This window comes from Varanus komodoensis, unplaced genomic scaffold (genome assembly GCF_004798865.1).
Source record: "Varanus komodoensis strain SLA01 unplaced genomic scaffold, ASM479886v1 scaffold20_1, whole genome shotgun sequence".
Classification (NCBI taxonomy): domain Eukaryota; kingdom Metazoa; phylum Chordata; class Lepidosauria; order Squamata; family Varanidae; genus Varanus; species Varanus komodoensis.
The window spans coordinates 12,441,758-12,451,666 of NW_025335587.1; positions in this window are offsets into that span (position 1 = coordinate 12,441,758).

Below are 9,909 nucleotides of genomic sequence, written 5' to 3' on the forward strand. Positions count from 1 at the left end.
GGCATATAAGTGCATTAAATAGGGAAGGATACAATCCTAAGCATATTTAGACAGAAAAATGGGCTATAGCTGGCTGGGATTGCACTCCAAATAAGTGTACCGTGTGATGGGATTTGAGTGGACAACCCTCCATCACCTCCATGTCTGAATTTTTGCAGAGTCACTTGGAGGAGAGTTAAAGCTCCATGGTAAAGTTCTTGTTTTACATGAAGAGCTTCTGCTAGTCAGAATAAAATGCACCAAAATGGGGCAAAGCAACCGGCTGGCTCTGTCTAAGGGAGACTGTTCAGCGTCTGCTTTCCTTTGTACCCAACAGGATGGGAGGCCGTGTCTGTCAGCTGGGGGCACGGTTGGGAGCTGGGAGTGGCGTTCGCCTGGGGTCACTGATGGAGAAAGGGTGAAAAAACAAGCCGGTCCTTAGCAGCAGTGGGTGTGTGGACCGAGCTGTGAAGGCACAGAGTTGTCAAGAGAAATATTTTCTGTACTTTGTGATAGGCATGCGTTCACAATGCAAGTGGGAGTGTGCGTGGCTCAGTGACCTTACAGCACAAGCAACATTGTTTTGCCATTAATCAGGCAAAGCCATGAATCATTTACACGGTGCAAAACCCGAATCGCTGTGTTCGAAATGCCGTGTTCCGGAAAGGTATGAAAACAGCTGCCTGATGAGCAAAGCCAATCTGCCCAATTCAGCCAGACTTGTATGCAACTCCAGCAAAGGGGCGGAAGAAACCCTGAGGAGCAAAGTTAATTATCTTCAGAAATAGTTCGTGGTCTTCACTGGTTACACTGGTCTGCAAATTTTGGGAAATTATCAGCCTCCAAGATAAAATGTGCTAATTCTTACATATTTTGATTAGCTGAATTAGGAAGCAGGTGATAAAGGTGCTGGTTGGCTAAAGTTTTCAAAATATTTCACAATAAGGATTTAGACCCAGGCAAGTATATCTGCCTGCAAGGGAGGGAGGTGTCTGATGATCATGATGCTTCGTAACTTCTCAACAAAGTATGGTAGAACAATGAAAATGGTACCATGTGGAAGTGTATAGATTTATCTTCACATTGAAACTCATTATTACCTAACTGTAATTTATTCTTCTTTTATTGCAAGGTACATTTGTCTCGGTCTGATCTACGCATCTTAGAGTTCATTCTGGAGGCTTGTGAAAGGAACAGTTGTGTGATATTTTCCCTTGGAAGCCAAGATGCCTCAAAACTGTGTAAAAAGCGCAGATTACTTCTGCTGCACTTGTGCTGAGGTTACATTTGCATCTCAAAAGTGCAGAATGACGGCAGTGGTAAAAAAGGCATCCCGCCTGTATTTTGGGTGCAAATTAGGGGATCAGGACAAGAGTTGGGCCCCTCATTCTTGTTGCATTACATGTGCAACTTATCTGCGTCATTGGCTAAACAAGAAGAAAAAGTCCATGCCTTTCGCAGTCCCAGTGGTGTGGAGGGAACCAACCAATCATAGTAGCAACTTCCATTTTTGCATGGTTCCCCCAGTTGCAAAAGGGTTCTTAAGAAAGAAGTGGCCCGTGGAATATCCAGACATTCCATCCGCAGTGCGTCCTGTACCCCATGGTGTGGACTTGCCAATTCCAGAATTCTACTCTCTATACTCGGATGATGATAAAGATGATGGGCAGGATGCAGCTGATCCAGGGCCATCGATGTCAGCAGACCCAAACTTCAGCCCACTGTATGTTCCTCCTGAACCACATCTGATTTCACAGAGTGAACTAAATGACCACTCTCATTGCTATATCACATTTTGCAGGTAAGTTATGGAGCATAATTTCACATCCCCCTTGTAATTTTGAATTATTTTAATGCAATTTTGACCTGATCTTGGAAAGTGGACCCAATTAATAGTCAGGACTTAAATTTTCTTTATTAGTGACCCAATTCTGGTAAAATTTAGTTACTTTCATTTTGGAGGCTTTCTCCTTGCAGACCACTGTTATCTCAGTGGCGGTGGCCCAACTCGTCTCACGGGGCAGCATTCATGGATTCTGGAGTCGTCTTGGCTTTTCTTCTAGCAACTTGAAATCCACTGGAGTCAAAAGCAAAAGATGTTTTTGTGCACTAGAATGGAACTTGCAATTTCATTGAAACTCCGCTCCTGAATGCAAGCACAGCTTCCTTCAATTCAGCAGTAAAACTGGTTGGCGAACAGAGCCTCATTTTGTTCCTGCTGTTAAGCCACTGGTCCTGATTTGGATTCTGTCACTGGACGTGGACTTTGTGTAGGTTCAAACCCTCAGACTTGAACATGGGAACATACCAGTAGCTTCTGCCAAGGCAGTTGATTTACTGGAGGCTTACAAGCTTTGCCATGAGTCCTAAGGAAACCTGGCCTGCTGGAATAGAGTTCCATTGTTACACGGTGCCAGAGTCTGAAAGCTGGGCGGTCAGCAATTCATCCAGACATCTCCTGGTAGGTCTGGGTCCGCTTTCTGCTCACCCCTGGTGTAAAATCTTCCTCCATGGTTGTCCTTGAAGATGATATTAGCTAACAAGTAAGCAGGGACTGGGTTCACACAAAGATGACCCAGCAATTTAAATACCCATGGGTTGTTGTGTACAAGCAGAAACACTGCCAACAGCACACCAGACCTCTTCCACTTTACCACAGAAGCCACAATTGGATCCTTCATCATTTCTGTGCTTCGCAATGTGATGTGTGAACCCAGACCACAGGGTTATGTAGAGGCAAAACTACCCAGCAATTAATCCGTGGTTTTAAACTTGTGAGACATTGTCATTCACAAACTTTTAATGTGAAGTTTGGTTTGAGTCACATAATTGCTCATGGCTGTGCAAATAGAGTCATCATGTTCCGCTGTCTTCCTGAACAGAGCCAAATCATCCTTCCCTGACCCACCCCAAGTCAGGTTGTCTTCTGAGCAGTTTGTATCTGCCAGAAAAGAGGCAAAGGAAGGACGAGGGAAGAGCTAAAGGGAAATTCTTTAGCTGCCCACTTCCTTCTAGACAAGGAGTTGATTGTCTTGCCTCATTCATAGGATTCTGTGGAGGATCCAGACATTGCCATCTTCAACTTGTGCTCCTCCCATGTTGTTGCGCTGCTGCCTTTTCTCTTTCTGCCAAAAACCAAACCCTGTAAGGAGAGATGGAGAAGCTCCTTGGCCAGAACTGTCCCTGGGCTTTTTATCTTGATCAGTCCTTTCAACACTGGGCATAGAATGTTTCCTTCAATCAAAATTTCAGTGGGGAAGGACATCACTGGTGTTCTTGTAAGTGTCCTACTGTTTCTTCAATCGTCTTATGAACACTTTGCATTTCTGCATTGCCATGTGGCATCTCTGCCAGCGTGTTATGACTTCACCATCTGCTCTGTTGCCTGACACTGTCTTTCTCCTCTTCCTATCAAACAAAGATGCCTTTCTCATCCTTGTTATCAGCAAATGAGTCCCTTCCCATCCTCAAACCAGTCAAAGGACTTTCTCACCCAGTTTCTGTCTCTCAGCAAAAGCTGCATGAAGGCCAGTTTTTCTCTGGGTGAAAATTGTGCAGAGGTTTATGTATCTTCTCACAGCTGTCATTCATTCTGGCCCATCATGGTTGCTCTGGTGTTTGGTGATCCCAAAGGTTTCTGGGCCCTTTCTGGTTCTTGCCACTACTTTGGCTAAACAACTGCCTTGCACCTTGCATAGGGCAAGTCTGTCATCCAGTTTGTGGAAGGTACATCACACACTTGGTGTTTTGGAAAATAAACTGCTGGAACTGTTGTGGATTGCAGCTTACGTTCTCTTGATCTTTTAAGTCCCTTTAAGGCTATTACAAGTGCTAGACCTGCCAAAACCCATTCTTAAATTATTAATTGTGGGTTAAAAGACTATTTTTGCAATTTCACAAATCTCAGCATAACAAGGATTTGCAAGGCATTGTCAATATTTTATGCCCTGCTTTCATGAACTGCAGGGGAACTGTGTGACCAGAATGGTATTTTGGTTCATGAAACAGACGGAAGTCTGCTCTCATTTCCTAGTTGCAATCCTAAGTGTGGAACGTAGAAACACAGTTTCGGAAGAAAGGCTTCTCAAATGCGAAAACCCCTTTCTCTGCGGCTGTACTTGAAGGGTTGAACTCCCAAGTTTAAGTGGTTCTTTGTTCCTGCACCCCATAATGTCCCGCCCGACCAAAATGGCTTTTTTATTTAATGGCTTTGACTTGTTAATGAATTTTGGCTGAAATTGTTAGTGGATTTTGCTGTTCTTTTTAGTTTTTTGTTTGTTTTGCGTTTTGCACATTATCTTTTAGTTCATAAGCCTGAGGGCAAAGCCTACCATATTTTTCAATCTTGATGGAGCATCTAGAACTTTTTCAATAGGGGGCCAGTTGAAAGACTGTGGTGACCGTCGCGGGCTGGTGAGGTGGGGGTGCCTGGGGGCGTGGGCCGGTGAGGTGGGGGTGCCTGGGGGCGCGGTCTGGTGAGGTGGGTGCCTGGGGGCGCGGGCCGGTGAGGTGCCATCGGGCGAGCGTGAGGCAGCATCGGGCGCACATGGTGGTGGCTCGCTCACTGGGAGGTCTCCCAGCGAGTCCAAAACCATATCTGAGCGAGCAAGCCACCGCCTCCCCACCCGTGTGGCGAGTGGCGGCATGAGCTGGATAAATGGGCCCGGTGGGCTGGATCCGTCCTGTGGGCCATAGTTTGAAGACCCGTGATCTAGAACATTAGACCAGCCATCCCCATCTGGAATGCCGCATGTGTTTTGGATTGCAGCTCCCATCACAAAGCTGCATGCCTAACATCCAAGAATGGGGAAGTCTGCATTGATTTACTTGGGGCGGGGGGGGGGGGGGGGGGAGAGAGAGAGAGATGCATGCCTTCAAGGAGTCTGATCCATGACACGCTTCCAGCTCTTGTCACCTCCAGGCTGGGGCTTCCTTGATGGAGTCGATCCCCCTCTTAGTTGGCCTTCCTCTTCCGCCTTCAGCTTGCCTTGCCTCCGCGTGATTGTCCTCTGCAGGGTGTCTCCTTTTCATAACGAGCCTCAATTAGGGCAGCCTCACTCTTGCCCTTTTTCTTCCAGGGCCAGTTCTGCCTTGATTTGATATCCTAACTTGTGAACCAAACACTGGTGGCTAGCAATAACAATGCCAAGATTAAAACAAGGGCCTGCTTAAAATAATTGTAGCAAATGAAAAAGCACAACTAAAAGGACAAGAGTAAAAGAGATAAACTGGGTCAACCAGTTGCAAAAACAAATCGAAACTTAAGCAGCAGGTGCGTTGCATGCCAAAGGCCCGCCAGAATAAAACTGTCTTGATCTGCTGGCAGAATGAGAGCAAGATGAAACCTGCCTGGCTTCCCCAAAGCCTCCAATCTTGCAAGCACCTGCCAAAAGGGCCTTTTGTTTAAACACTTTGACTGGATCCCCAGCGCTTGCAGGTCACCCTGATCTCTTGGCATTGACTGGCCGGAACACAAAGGCAAGAACAGAGTTCTGTTTTTTTGTGCTTGCTCTTTTATCATTGGATTGGAAAAGGGCTATTATGCATGCAAAAGACATTAAGAAGAAGGAAATAAAAAATGAGCAGAGGAGCTGCCTGACATTGACTGCAGGAAGACCAGCAGCTTCTGAGCAGCCCTTGCTCCCAGCCCAGCTTGGACTACGGATGGATGCAATGGATTTTATGCCCGGGCAAAGTATGAAAGTATTTGCTCAGGCAGCACACGATGTGTTGAGTCTTCTTCGGTCTGAGGCCAAATTCCCTGGGCTTGGCTCCCGGTTGCCACTTTGCAGCAGTGGGCATGGCAGAAGGCATCAGAGGTGGAACCATAATATCAGTGCATTTTAACTTAAATCTCCTTCTGCCAGTAGCACAAACCTTGAGAAAAGGTGCTTCACCTTTTCGGATGGGGTGGGAACGTACACAAAGGTCATAAAACCACAAACGAGTCCAAACAAAAGTGTGGGACTAACGACAGCAGGGCCATCTGACAACCCCAAGGAACCGTGCTGGGGCCCCAGTTTTGGTCCCTGACCCCAGTGCCCTGCACTCCTGACATACGGATTGGGCCACCACTGGATGAGGCGGTGGCTACAGGTCAAGAATAACTAAGTGCAGATTGATGGAAGATATGCCTATTAATGCCTTTTATCTTAGATAAACAGAGGTTCTGTGTGGAAGAAGAAATTTGAAGGAAATAAGTAAGGTCAACTCAAACTTCACAAAATAGCAGGTGTACTTTCATTTTCGAAAGATTATTACTATATTGCATTTGTATTCTGTCTTTTTCCCTCCTGAGGGACCCAAAGTGACTTATGTAGCTCCATTGTACCCTCACAGCAACAAACCTGTGAGGCAGGTTGGGCTGAGAGCCTGCAACTGGCCCAGCCTCCCAGTGAACTCCATGGCTGAAGGGGGGCTAGAACCCAGATTTCCTGGGCCCAAGTCCAGTACTCTTACCACCACATTGGCTCTGTAGTCCTGAAGCTAAATGTCAGGCAGAGCAGGGTAGAGGGAAGAAACAAGCTGCGAGCTGCTGCAACCACCAAGCCCTCCTTTAGTTAAGGTATTAAGATGGAAATTTGTTCCATTTGTATGCAGGGAATCTCTGGAGATGGAATACTGGGAGCCTCCGGGAGGCACCTGACTTCCCAGTTAGAAACAGGATGCTGCACTAGCTGGTGGCTAGGCCATGCCCAAAGTCTTGTCTCAGCTTCATTATTCTGCTGACACGAGTGAACAAACAAGCCAGGAAGCCTCATCTAATTTTCTGTTACCTCTTAAGAAACAAACTGTAGTTCATGGCTTTCAAACACACCAGGAAATCAAACCTCCTTTAAACTAGGATAAATAAAAAAGAATCCCAACTCCAGACCATGATTTCACAGTTTAGATTGCTTGGAAGCCACTGATCACCCCTGTCCGGCTTGGCTGCACCAGGAAGCTACAGTTAACGAAGACTTCTAGATTATTTCCCAGCTCCCATGAGAGAAGGAAAGGAGCAGCTGTTTGCAGGCCCATTCTGTTTATTAAGCAGCTCTGACGGACGCTCTGCTGTTCTTGATTCTTTAGTACTGACTGGACAGGTGTACCAGTGTCGTCCCACAGGGGAGAGGCTCTTCATTTCCCTTCAAGCATCTCTCAGCATTGTGAAATGTTCTGGCTTCAGCTAAAGCAACTATTTTGTTCACCAGCAGCCTCTCACTCAGCCTACTGTGCCATCTGGGAAGCTGCAAGGTGTACAGAAGGTGCTTATTACGCTTTTGTACATGCTAACATTGGGTTGCATTCAGCCACAGCGGTTTCCTATCATTGACATGAAAAAAACAATTGGGCTGGTGTAATAAGATGTGAGATTTCATCATCCATCCGAGGTCTGCTACCTGGGGATCTTTGCATTATACCCTAATCAGCAGATAATCACATGCTTGGAGGAACACAGGTCCTTAAGGTGGGAACAAAAGGTGATCTGTGCTGTTCCTTTTCTGAAAATGGCTTGTTATCTTTTCATTTAACTGTTGCTTGGAGATCCTTTAAGTACTTCTGGATCTTGCTTGTCATTCCTCTTTGTTTTTTTGAAATTGTTTTTAAGAGAGTGCATGAGCTTACGTAAAGTACCAATGGGTGTGTGCATGCAGCGCATCTAGAAATCTGCCATGAAGTGCATACCTTGCAAGTCTCCAGATCTCAGGGTGGGAAAATCCCTCTGGCAAAGGCACTTCCACGCACATTCGCCTTTCCTTTCCAAGTCTTTATCCCTCGTACTTGTGGAGCTAGGACAAGCATTTAGGTGGTATTAAGCCATGCTTGCTTACGACGTCCACTTTCTAATGATGTTGGGAACACGGGGAAGGCCCTTCTCCTTTGCAACATCCAGGCTGCTGAACTCTCCAGCCCTGGGAAATCTGATTCATGCTGGCTAAGGGGGGGCGGGCGGGGGAAGGTACAGCTTGTCCTGCTCATGAATGCAGAACAAGAGCTAAGTTGGCTTTTTCACTTTCTGCTGCTTCTGTCCATGCTTTCTCAATTCCCTGTTAGTTTCTTAATGCTCTTAATAAAGCTGTGAAATGGCTTGGCTACTCTGTGATAAAGGTCTCAGCAGTTGTTCACTCCAGTGGGTTATTCTTTCCCTCCCCAGCTACCCACTCAGTGAGGAGGAAGAGGGTGCTAGGAAAAAGATATAAAAGTGGGCAACCAGGTCCACCTTTGGTTTGGCCACTCCCTCTTCCAGTATGTGGCCACTAAGAGAGAAAAATGGCCCCCCACTCTTGCTGTATGAAAAGATTCAGGGTGACTAGTCGGCAACCATTACTCTTCCTTTGATAAATGCAGACAAAGCAGGTGGGTGTTTATATTTCTGTTGTTCCTTCAATGTGGTAAAGATTGTACTAACTGCAAATTATGGGCCGATTTCTTTAATTGATGGGGACACTAAAATACTAACAATTCTTGTTAGCAGACTTCAGCAGGTGATACAAGCATTTGTGCATCCTGATCAAGTTGCTGGATTTATTTTTCAAAGACAACGTGCAAATAATTTAAGACTTGTGGTAAATCTGATCATACAGAATACTGAAAGAATGGTTTGGCTGTGATCGTTTCATTTAATGCTAGAAAAAGGTGTTTGGGGAAATTACATGCTTGTGAGTTTAGAAAACTTGTGTTTTGCCAGAAATGTTTACAGTGGATATTTTTCTTTTCTTTCTATGTTGCGAGTAGATGGAATGGAAGTTTTTCAAGCCTTTTGCTTGCTTGCTTTCATCCTTGATATTTTATTTGTGCTTGAAATCTTTCCTGTGTTCACTTAAGCTGAGCAATTTATAGGTTTTGCGAATTTAAATATAAATTGAAGATAAAACATCAGAAAACTTGTTGTTTATCAGCAGGTTTGAGTCTTCCTTACTAAAACTGATAGCATGGATTGATATATACCAATATCAATTTCTGGTAAATTGGTCAAAATCTGAATACCACTAGGCAGTACGAAGTTGCTACTAAATGGAGACTCCACTGCTGTCTTGAAATTTAACTTTCCTTGGCATGCAGATGCATAGATATTTCTCAATGATTAAACTGAATTTATGGGTAATACTGTTGGAAATATCTCTTGATTTTATAGCCATCATTCGATTTCAATAGTTACGATAAGGTGAATGTGTCACCATTGTTAATTGATGACATATGCAATGTTTCTTTAAATTTTACCAATTTACCAAATTTTGTCTTTTCAAAACTTCTATGCAGGATTCCAGAGGTTTATGGGGGTGGGTCTCTTCCCCAATTCTCAGTTCCTAGAATTGCTGTTGCCAATTAGCAAAGAAGGAACTTATTTAATTCAATAAGGTTTATCTGTTCTCATATCAATTTTTGGAAGATCTATCTTCCATTTATTTTGGAAGATGGATCGTTTAACACTCCTCCATGAGAGGAATAAATTCATTTGATACCTCTCTTTGGCTGGATGGTACTGAGATCTAAACACGGTAAAAAGCAAGCTGCCCATAAATTCAGTGGCTAGAGGGAGATGACATATAATACATCACAAGCTGCAGTTTGATCCATATCCTTATGTAACTTTATGGGCAAATCCCAATTTGAAAACAGAAATTGCTTTTTCTTTTTTTTTTTTTTTTTGAGAAATCGGTTTGAGTGTACCATTATTTTTACAGTTTTTAGTATTGCAGAGTAGATACTGCTTCTCTAGTGCTGGGTGGCAATACATTCAGGTACAATTACCTTTTCATGTGAACTGAGACTATAGCCTAGTAAACCTGATTGGTATCCCATATGAGAGATCAGTCTGTGGCCTGGGGCATATCCCAGAATGCTGGGTTGGTGCCAGTTCGGAGCCTGGAGTTCCTCCACAGATCACTTAAATCCACAAATTTCGAAGAATGGTTCAAAACAAGTTCAGGAAAAACAAGAAGCCAA